Raw genomic sequence first — 11,843 nt, forward strand, 5'->3', positions numbered from 1 at the left:
CAATGATGACTTCCAAAGCCTCATTCCCAGCATCTGGAGACCATCCCTCGCCACCTGCATCAGTGAATGGCCAGTCCCGAGCCCTGACCAACTGCACCGGCTCCTGCGAGGACATCTGAGCAGATGACACAGGCTTTTCTCAGCTCAGCCACTCACATCTCTCTGTCCCTTAACCTAATAAAGCCACGTGTCCCAGAACCCATTGCTGTTTGCCCTATTTGTCTGTCTAAGCCCTCTGCTGTGGTGGCAGGGTGTGTGTCAGCATTACACCTGTGCCACGCTCATTCCTGGACCTCTAACAGCCCACCTGCCTGAGCTGCCCCTAGCGTCCTCAGCCGATGTGGATCTGCGTCTTCCAAACGCCATGTGTGTGTTTTCTACAGCCAGCTAGCTGAGCAGCCTTGAGCAAGTCACCTTTCCTCCCTGGACTTCAGTGTCCACACCTGTAAGATGGGCTGCTGACAGCACCTTCCTCGCAGGAAATGCTCCATGAACGGTAAAGCAGCTGCATGAGGCGGGACTATGCTGTGCTGGCCAGCGCTGAGTTCTGCACGCACCCCGGGCTCAGTGTTGAGCTGAGTAATGTGTTGACTGAAGCAGCCAGACCAAAGCAAAGCCCCTCCTATGTGGTTCTGGCACTGTGCACCTCCAGAATGCCCACAGCACCCTAGTGCGCCCGATCCCTGATCACGGTGAAAACCAAAGCCACACCCTCCCTCCACTCAAGCCACCCCAGACCCGCTCACCCAGAGTCTCACGATGTGAGTCATAAAGCCTGTCCTGCCCTCGTGGTGTCATCAGTGCTGATATCTGAGCCAGTCTGGGGGCAGACGGTTCACCCCACCTCCTGCAGGGCAGCCACAAACCAGTGACACTTCCCTGTGTCCCCACGACAGGTCTGTGCAGCCAGGACTGAAAGCCACAAAGGCTGACGCTGAGCCCACACCCCTACCCTCTGGAATGTGAAGGTTTGTGATGGTGTGTAAAAACCAAGAGAGCGAAGCTTCTGCTTCCAGCAGGGATGTAACATTTATGGAAGGCCCACAGTCCCATTTTGGCAACTGGAAAAGGCCGAATTAATTGCAAAACCCATAAGTCAAAAGACTAAGTAAATTTTATACCACCATGATGGAGAGCAGAACGGAAGCTCCTTCAAAAACTACAAATAGAACCACCACATGACCCAGCAACCCCACTGCTGAGCACATGTTTGATAAAACCACAATTCAAAGAGATGCACACACCCCAGTGTTCACAGTAGCACGATTCACCATAGCCACGACATGGAAGCAACCCAAATGTCCATCAACACAGGAATGGATAAAGAAGATGCGGTACATGTATGCTGTGTTAGGTCGCTTCAGTCATGTCCATCTGTAAGGACTGTAGCCCGCCGGGCTCCTCTGTCCATGGGATTCCCCAGGCAAGAGTACTGGAGTGGGTTGCCGTGCTCTTCTCAGGGGATCCTCCTGACCCAGGGATCCAACCCCCATTTCTTGCGTCTCCGGCACTGGCAGGCGGGTTCTTTACCACTGGTGCCACCTGGGAAGCCCGTGGCACATGCATACAATATTCCATTGCAGTGCATGCATACAGTGGGCATTATTCAGCCATAAAAGCAGAGTGGAACCCTGCCATTCGCAGCATCATGCATGGACCTGCAGGCTGTCACACGGAGCGAAGCGAGTCAGACAGAGTAAGGCCAGCACACGGCATCACTGTTACGTCGGAGCCCAAGGATGAAACAGACCCGCTGAGTTACAAAACACAGACAGACGCACAGACTGGAAAGCAAATGCATGCTGCAGTGCAGTCCAGTGCAGGCCAGTTCAAGCCAGTCGCTCAGTCGTGTCCGACTCTTCATGACCCCATGAATCGCAGCACGCAGGGCCTCCCTGTCCATCACCAACTCCCGGAGTTCACTCAGACTCACGTCCATCGAGTCAGTGATGCCATCCAGCCATCTCATCCTCTGTCGTCCCCTTCTCCTCCTGCCCCCAATCCCTCCCAGCATCAGTCTTTTCCAAAGAGTCAACTCTTCGCATGAGGTGGTCAAAGTACTGGAGTTTCAGCTTCAGCATCAGTCCTTCTAATGAACACCCAGGACTGATCTCCTTTAGAATGGACTGGTTGGATCTCCTTGCAGTCCAAGGGACTCTCAAGAGTCTTCTCCAACACCACAGTTCAAAAGCATCAATTCTTCGGTGCTCAGCCTTCTTCACAGTCCAACTCTCACATCCATACATGACCACTGGAAAAACCATAGCCTTGACTAGCCAGACCTTTGTTGGCAAAGTAATGTCTCTGCTTTTGAATATGCTATCTAGGTTGGTCATAACTTTCCTTCCAAGGACTAAGCCTCTTTTAATTTCATGGCTGCAATCACCATCTGCAGTGATTTTGGAACCCCCAAAAGTAAAGTCTGACACTGTTTCCACTGTTTCCCCATCTATTTCCCATGAAGTGATGGGACCAGATGCCATGATCTTAGTTTTCTGAATGTTGAGCTTTAAGCCAACTTTTTCACTCTCCTCTTTCACTTTCATCAAGAGGCTTTTTAGTTCCTCTTCACTTTCTGCCATAAGGATGGTGTCATCGGCATATCTGAGGTTATTGATATTTCTCCGGGCAATCTTGATTCCAGCTTGTGCTTCTTCCAGCCCAGCGTTTCTCATGATGTACTCTGCATATAAGTTAAATAAGCAGGGTGACAATATACAGCCTTGACGTACTCCTTTTCCTATTTGGAACTAGTCTGTTGTTCCATGTCCAGTTCTAACTGCTGCTTCCTGACCTGCATACAGGTTTCTCAAGAGGCAGATCAGGTGGTCTGGTATTTCCATCTCTTTCAGAATTTTCCACAGTTTATTGTGATCACACAGTCAAAGGCTTTGGCATAGTCAATAGAGCAGAAGTAGATGTTTTTCTGGAACTCTCTTGCTTTTTCCATGATCCAGCAGATGGTGGCAATTTGATCTCTGGTTCCTCTGCCTTTTCTAAAACCAGCTTGAACATCTGGAAGTTCACGGTTCATGTATTGCTGAAGCCTGGCTTGGAGAATTTTGAGCATTACTTTACTAGCATGTGAGATGAGTGCAACTGTGTGGTAGTTTGAGCATTCTTTGGCATTGCCTTTCTTTGGGATTGGAATGAAAACTGACCTTTTCCAGTCCTGTGGCCACTGCTGAGTTTTCCAAATTTGCTGGCATATTGAGTGCAGCACCTTCACAGCATCATCTTTCAGGATTTGAAATAGCTTAACTGGAATTCCATCACCTCCACTAGCTTTGTTCATAGTGATGCTTTCTAAGGCCCACTGGACTTCACATTCCAGGATGTCTGGCTCTAGGTCAGTGATCACACCATCGTGATTATCTGGGTCATGAAGCTCTTTTTTGTACAGTTCTTCTGTGTATTCTTGCCATCTCTTCTTAATATCTTCTGCTTCTGTTAGGTCCATACCATTTCTGTCCTTTATCGAGCCTATCTTTGCATGAAATGTTCCCTTGGTATCTCTAATTTTCTTGAAGAGATCTCTAGTCTTTCCCATTCTATTGTTTTCCTCTATTTCTTTGCATTGATCACTGAGGAAGGCTTTCTTATCTCTCCTTGTTATTCTTTGGAACTCTGCATTCAGATGCTTATTCAGATCTTTCCTTTTCTCCTTTGCTTTTTGCTTCTCTTCTTTTCACAGCTATTTGTAAGGCCTCTCCAGACAGCCATTTTGCTTTTTTGCATTTCTTTTCCATGGGGATGGTCTTAATCTCTGTCTCCTGTACAATGTCACAAACCTCCGTTCATAGTTCATCAGGCACTCTGTCTATCAGATGGAGTCCCTTAAATCTATTTCTCACTTCCACTGTATTATCATAAGGGAGTTGATTTAGGTCATACCTGAATGGTCTAGTGGTTTTCCCTACTTTCTTCAATTTAAGTTTGAATTTGGCAATAAGGAGTTCATGATCTGAGCCACAGTCAGCTCCCGGTCTTGTTTTTGCTGACTGTATAGAGTTTCTCCATCTTTGGCTGCAAAGAATATAATCAATCTGATTTCAGTGTTGACCATCTGGTGATCTCCATGTGTAGACTCTTCTCTTGTGTTGTTGGAAGTGGGTGTTTGCTATGACCAGTGTGTTCTCTTGGCAAAACTCTATTAGCCTTTGCCCTGCTTCACTCTGTATTCCAAGGCCAAATTTGCCTGTTACTCCAGGTGTTTCTTGACTTCCTACTTTTGCATTCCAGTCCCCTATAATGAAAAGGACATCTTTTTTGTGTTTTCGTTCTAAAAGGTTTTGTAGGTCTTCATAGAACCATTCAACTTCAGCTTCTTCAGCGTTACTGGTTGGGGCATAGACTTGGATTACTGTGATATTGAATGGTTTGCCTTGGAAACGAACAGAGATCATTCTGGCGTTTTTGAGATTGCATCCAAGTACTGCATTTTGGACTCTTTTGTTGACCATGATGGCTACTCCGTTTCTTCTGAGGGATTCCTGCCCACAGTAGTAGATATAATGGTCATCTGAGTTAAATTCACCCATTCCAGTCCATTTCAGTTCGCTGATTCCTAGAATTTCGACATTCACTCTTGACATCTCTTGTTTGACCACTTCCAATTTGCCTTGATTCATGGACCTGACATTCCAGGTGCCTATGCAATATTGCTCTTTACAGCATCGGACCTTGCTTCTATCACCAGTTACATCCACAGATGGGTATTGTTTTTGCTTTGGCTCCATCCCTTCATTCTTTCTGGAGTTATTTCTCCACTGATCTCCAGTAGCATATTGGGCACCTACTGACCTGGGGAGTTCCTCTTTCAGTATCCTATCATTTTGCCTTAATGTATGGTTACCAAAGGGAAAAGACTAGGGAAGGGATAAATTAGGAGTTGTGATTAACATATGTACACTGCTATATACAAAATAGATAATTAACAAGGACTCACTGCAAAGCACAGGGAACTCTACTTGATACTCTGTAATGATCTATACGGGAAAATAATCTGAAAAAGAATGGATACATGTATACGTATAACTGAATCACTTTGCTGTACAACTAAAATTAGCACAACACTGTAAGTCAACTATGGAGAAGGAAATGGCAACCCACTCCAGTATTCTTGTCTGGAGAATTCCATGGACAGAGGAGCCTGCTGGGCTACAGTCCAAGGGGTCACAAAGAGTCAGACACAACTGAGCGACCAACACAAACACAAATCAACTATACTCGAATATAAAATAAAAATAAAATACTTAAAAAGACATTAGTAAGTCTTCTGTGTTTTACCACAATTTATTCATTTATATTTTTAAGTGGGATGTATACATTAATATGTATATGACATCAGAGAATTGTGGAAGCAATGAGGTCCAGATGAAATAAATTCCAGAGACGGAAAGCTTATCTCAGATAAACTGAGCATCAGTCGCTGTTTTCCTTCAGGTGACTGGTCAGCTGCGCGTGAGGGCTGGTCACCGGCATAACCCAGAAGGAGGAACTATACTGGGAAAGCAGAGCTGGTGGCCGCTGAGCCTGGCACAGCCACATGAATACACATAAACGTTAAAAAAACAGAGAAAACAGCAAAAGCAGCAGCAGGAGCACACAGTATCTTTGAAGGAACAATCATAAAAATGGTAGTTGACTTTTAAACAGAAATGGTGGGATCCAGAAGATAATGGGATGACATTTTACAGAGCTGAGAGAAAAAAAACCTCCCAGCTTGGAGTTTTATACCTAATGAAAATATCCTCCAAAATGTAAGTGGAGTAGACTTGTTTTCAGCTGAAAGATGATATCACTGAAAGACCTACAACACAAGACATACTAAAGTTCTTCGGGATGAAGAAAAGTAACTCCATATGAGAGTAGGGAGGATCGGGAATTGAGCAAAGGATAGTAGCAAGTGTAAAAATGTTGGTAAGCACACACACACACAAAATAACTGTTTCCAACAATACACTAACATCCTGTGAGACCTTTAACATTTGCAGAAATAAAATGTAGAAGGATAAATGGAATTAAGAGCTGTGAAGTTCTCTCCCTGTTCAGGAAGTCATGAGACTTCAAGAATGTAAAATGTAATCTCCAGAATAATCATTAAAGAATAATACATGAACATATAACTCAAAAGCTAATAGAAGAGATAAACTGAATTTTTAAAATTCAGTGAATCCAAAAGAAGGCAAGATAAAGGAATAAAGAAACAAAGAAGAGATGAAAGAAATAGAAAATAAAAACAGCAATTAAACCCAACAATATCAGTAAATTACAGTCAATGCAAATAATCTAAATACTCCAATAAAAGTCAAATGTCATATTGGAAAATTAAAAGAATTTTCAACTGCATACTATTTACAAAAGGCACACTTTCAATAATGGAACCCAGAAAGGTAAAAAGAAAAAAATGGGAAAAGGATATATCATGCAAACACTAATTTTGTAGAAAGTTAGTGTAGCTATATTAATATCAGACAAGGTAGACTTTAAAACAAAACTCTTACCAGAGAGAACAAAGAACATTTCATGAGGTTAAAAGAGTCAATGAGACCGAAAAAGGAAACAATCCTAAATTTCTATTAACCAAATAACAGAGCTTCAAAATATATAAAGCAAATGTTGACAAAAGTACAAGAAGGAAAATACAAATCCACAAATGGAATTGAGAATTTCACTTTTATTGCAATATATCTCAGAAACTGATAGAACAAGGAGATAAATCAGTAGGGAGTTAGGAGATCTGAATGTGATTAGCCAATTTGACCTCATTGACATATATTGAAATAATACAGAGTATATGCTTTGACAGAGAGACAGAGCATGTGCTTTGACACATACTCAGTAAGAGAAAGATATCTGTTTTCAAATCCCCAAATGTTTGAAAATTAAGGCATAGATTTCAAAATAACCCATAAGCCTAAGAAATCACAGTGGAAATTGGAAGATATTTTGGACTGCCTTATAATGTAAATATGACATCAAAACCTGCTGGATACAGCTTATGCAGTGCTTAAAGGAAGGGGACGACAGAGGATGAGATGGCTGGATGGCATCATTGACTCGATGGACGTGAGTTTGGGTGAACTCTGGGAGTTGGTGATGGACAGGGAGGCCTGGCGTGCTGCAATTCATGGGGTCGCAAAGAGTTGGACACAACTGAGCGACTGAACTGAACTGAAAGGAGATCAACCCTGAATATTCACTGGAAGGACTGATGCTGAAGCTGCAATACTTTGGCCACCTGATGTGAAGAGCTGACTCATTGGAAAAGACCCTGATGCTGGGAGAGATTGAGGGCAGGAGCAGAAGGCAGTGACAGCGGATGAGATGGTTGGATGGCATCACCGATTCAATGGACGTGGCTTTGACCAACTCTGGGAGATGGTGATGGACAGGGGAGCCTGGCGTGCTACAATCCATGGGGTCGCAAAGAGTTGGACATCACTTAGCAACTGAACAACAAAGAAAAATCTACAGGTCAAAACACATACTCTCCTTTTAGAAAAGGAGAGTAAGTGAAAACCAAGTATCTAAACTTGCAAGAAACTGGAAAGAGGAAAGCAGATTGAATCTGAAATAAGGTAGAAGAAAGAAAATAGTAAAACTAATAAAATAAAAATAAATATTAAAAGGGAGCACAAATCAATGAAATTGAAATCAGATGTAAGACAGAGAAAATTAACATCGTCAAGTGTTTGCTCTTCATAAAGATTAACAAAATTTACAAACCACCAGCAATACTGATCCAAAAAGAGAGAAAACGATACATTGCAAATAACAGAAATGAAAAGGTGGCATCACTACATACCCTGCACACAATAAAAATATAACTAGGTACAAGACTAAATTACATGAACAATTTCAAATTTTAGATAAAATAAGCGAAGTCCTGAAAAACACAACCATATCACAACTGAGATAAGAAATAAAGTGTGAATGGTCCTACATCTGTTAAAAAAATTGAATCTGTAAATGAAAACCTTTCCAGGAAGAAAGCAGAAGGCCAGTGTCTTCAAGACTGAGTATCTTCAGGGACTTCCCAGATGGCCCAATGCCTAAGACTCTGCACTTCCAATGCAGGGGGCCTGGGTTTGATCCCTGGTCAGGGAACTAGATCCCACATACCGCAACTACAGTCCGACACAGCCAAATAAATAAAACATTTTCTTTAAAAAAGAGTGAATACCTCCAGATACTTAAGGAAGATATCACGCCAACTGTGGCAGACAGAACAACGGACACCCAGACATGTTCACATCCTAATCCTCAGAATCTACACGGCAAGAGAGTCCGTGTTTCTAAGACTCGCCATCGACGCTGACACAGCTGGTCTGGATGACGACGTTACCTGGCGCTAGGAGATACCCACTACAATATTCCTGGCAGCACTGCTACACATAGGAGAACAAGCAGCGGAGGAAATGTGTTCGTCAGTGGAGACCTGCACAGCAGCCACGCTGGATGGACCAGGCTCACCCGCATCAACAAAGACGCACCGAGGCAGTGGGGGGAAGAAGGGAACCTGCAGGAAGGCAGTTAGATGATTCCATACACGAATACTTTACAGCACAGACGGTACTGTGTGGTGTACACGGGGCTTAAACACGCAGCAAAGTGACAAACCAGAGCCAGGAAGACACTGGCCATCTGGAGTGGCACTGCCTCTGGACAGAGGGGTGGGAGAGGCTCTGAGAGCCCGCTGGGGTCTGCACTGTGCTGTTACAACCTGAAGCAAAACGGGAGAAAATGTGGACATGTTTGGGTCCCGCAGTTAGGTGTTTGTTATACCCTTCTCTGTATTTATTTGTACACTACAAAAATGTCATAACATACTAGGAAAGAAAATAGCCTGAAATGTGAATAATCTGAGATTAAAAGCATATGGAAGGGACTTCTCTGGTGGTCCAGGGGTTAAGGAATCCCCTGCTACTGCAGGGGGACACAGGTTCAGTCCCTGGTCCGGGAAGATTTCACATGCCCAGGAGCAACTGAGCCCCTGCGTGCACCACACCCACTGGGCTTCCGAGATGCGACCACTGAGGCCGCAGCACCTCGAGTCAGCGCTCTGCAACAAGAGAAGCCACCGCAGCGAGACGCCCGCGCACGGCAACTGGAGAGCTGCCCCGGCTCGCTGCAACTGGAGAAAGACCCAAGCAGCCACCCAAGAACCAGCACAGCCAAATAGAAAGAGCACACAGACAGAGGCCGCTTTACTGCATGGCTTTTAATAGCCAAGGTACGGAAAGAATCCAGGGCGTAAAAACGGCGAGTTGGTTGAAGCATCCGCGCACACCCACAACACCCAACTGCACACAGTTACAACCAGGCGGTGGGAGGCGGGGATGCGACGTGCCTCAAAAGTACTTTGTTGCGTGAAAAAAAAAAAAAAAGTCAGACACAAAAGAATGCACACCGCTTGCTCGCGCGTGTACGAAATTCAAGAACAGCAGCACTGACGGAATGGGTCAGAAAGTGAGGGGAGACTGAGAAGGGTCGCCCCGGGGATTTTTAGGACTAGTTCTGGGCGGTCAGCGCAGCTGCCAAAGGCCGCTGTTGGAACACCTGAGTGGGCGTCGTACTAACTATACCTTGACTTAAAAAGGTTGTGGGAAACGTAACGCCACGGGTACAGGTTTACTGTGTCATCAGTTGAAACACTGACGGGTCAGCAGGAGCTAGGGAGCTCCGTTTCCTTTGGCGCCGAAGGCGGCTTTCAGGGCGGCCGGAAGGGGGAGCGCACGGGCCGCAGCTACCGCGCTCGCACCTGACCGCCGCGGGCGCGGGTCCCTCGGGGGCGGCGGGCTGTGAGCGCGCCGGGCCCGGCCGGCTCGACCCGCCCCGTAGGGGCCACGGCGCCTCCCGGGGCCCTCGCAGGACTCTGCTCCACCCTGGGGACCCCGAGGCGGTATCCGCACGTGCGGGCTGGCACGGCCGCGATCACCTGCCCGACTTGGACACTGACCGCCTGGCACTGCCGCCCCATCCCGAGAGCCAGCTGGGGAGCTGGAACCCACGCGAGGCGTCCCTTCAGCCCGCAGCCAGCTTCCCAAGCCGCTCCTGCTCCTCCAAAGCTGCGCGCCCGCCGAGATGCTGGCCGCCCCTCCCTGAGCCTGCGGGGTCTGGGGGCGTGAGCGGCAAGGGCCACCCACCAGGCAACGCACCTAGACCTCTGGCCCTCCGCGGCTGGTGCTTGAGGGGAAGGTGGTCTCGCCCCCAACTGCAGAGAACCCAAGAATGCTGCTAAGCATCCTGGTGGCCTTGGAGGTCGCTGTCCTCCCCAGAGTGGGTGCCACCCTACCCAAATGCACCATCCTTGCAAAACCCCAGGTTTTACACGAGAAATGACTCCTTGGATGATAAAATAATCCTGAACTGGAAATTCCCCCGCGGTCCAGCGATTAAGACTATTGCTCTCACTGCCCAGGCCGCGGGTTCAGTCCCTGGTGGTGGCAACTAAGATCCCTCAAGCAGCGAGGTGAGGCCAAAAAATAAAATAACCCTGGCCCAAACATGCTCCCCCAACCAGACACACCCATGCACACCACTGCCTCCCTCCCAGAGGGGGCACAAGGACACCACCCCTCCCCTCAGTTTACTGCCGCCTGCTCAAGGACAGAGCCAGGAGCTGCCCTTGGCCACATGCAGGCGCTGACCACGCCTGGGCTGGGCAGAAGAGGAGCCACTTGGACGGTCCTCCCTTGCCCTCTCTACTGGGCTCATCCTGGATCTGGCCTAGGGAGCAAGAGAGCGGGGAGTCCTCCCAGCCCAGCTGACAGTTCCCCTGTCCCCCACTTCTGAGGGTCCCAGGCCCTTTGGGTTCTGTCCATGCTTCCCCAAGGGCCTCTGATATGGGCTCAGGCCACCGGGCCAGCTGCGGGGCTCAGCCTGAATCTTCCTACACTCTCCCAGGAGCAAGCCTCCCCCATTTTTCAGACATGGAATGAGCCCAAATGCAACAAGCTCCCCGCCACACCCTACACTCCATCCAGACCTGACCTGGCTATGCACCTGGGCTGGGCATCTCGCTGAGTTCAGGGTCCACCTCCAGCCAGGGCTTCTCTCCTCAGCAACACCTTACTCCTTCGGTTCCACCTGGGGCAGGGAAAGAGGAAGGACCTCAACCCAGCCCCAGCCCCAAATAGCCCTGGAGTTAGCCAGTGCTTCCTTCCGGGACAGCCCCGCCCCACCCCCACCCCACGATGTTTGTTATCCAAAGTGCTGGCTCGGAGTCAAGAACACACTCTCCTCCACACACACACACCCAAATACTCACACCTGAGTGCTCAGGCTAGCAAGGGAGAGGCCCACCTACTGTGGACAAAGCTCTGAAGCCAGAGGTCAGGAGAATTGAGAGTGGGAAAGAGAGGGCCCAGTGGAGGCCCTGGCCATCACGACCTTCCCCAGCTGCACTCACAGCTCTAGGGTCCCGAGTGCCCACCTGTCCCAGGAGAGTATAGAAAGCAGTCTTCTGCAAGGATTTTTGTGACCCTTCATTCAAACAGCCGCGGCTGAGGGCGCCTCTCATATCCCTCCCTCCAGGCGAAGAAGCTGCGCTCTCCGGGGGGCCGAAGCCTTTCAGAGCCCTGAGTTGCCCCCACGGGCTAGAGGAGGCCCCGCCCTCACTCTCCACTGGGCAGCCCTGGGGACGGGGGTTAAGGAATGTTTGGGTCGTCTGGTCACAACATCCCCCCACCAAATTATCACCTTCAAAAGCTCCCGGGGTTCCTTGGCCCCCTAGGCAGAAGTCTTTCTCCCCTCCTCAGAGCGAGGCCCCCAGGGCCTGGCACAGGTACACACCTGGCGCAACACAGATGCCCGAAACATGCCCCCCACCCCGCCCT

This window comes from Bos taurus, chromosome 29 (assembly GCF_002263795.3).
Source record: "Bos taurus isolate L1 Dominette 01449 registration number 42190680 breed Hereford chromosome 29, ARS-UCD2.0, whole genome shotgun sequence".
NCBI classification, from domain to species: Eukaryota; Metazoa; Chordata; class Mammalia; order Artiodactyla; family Bovidae; genus Bos; species Bos taurus.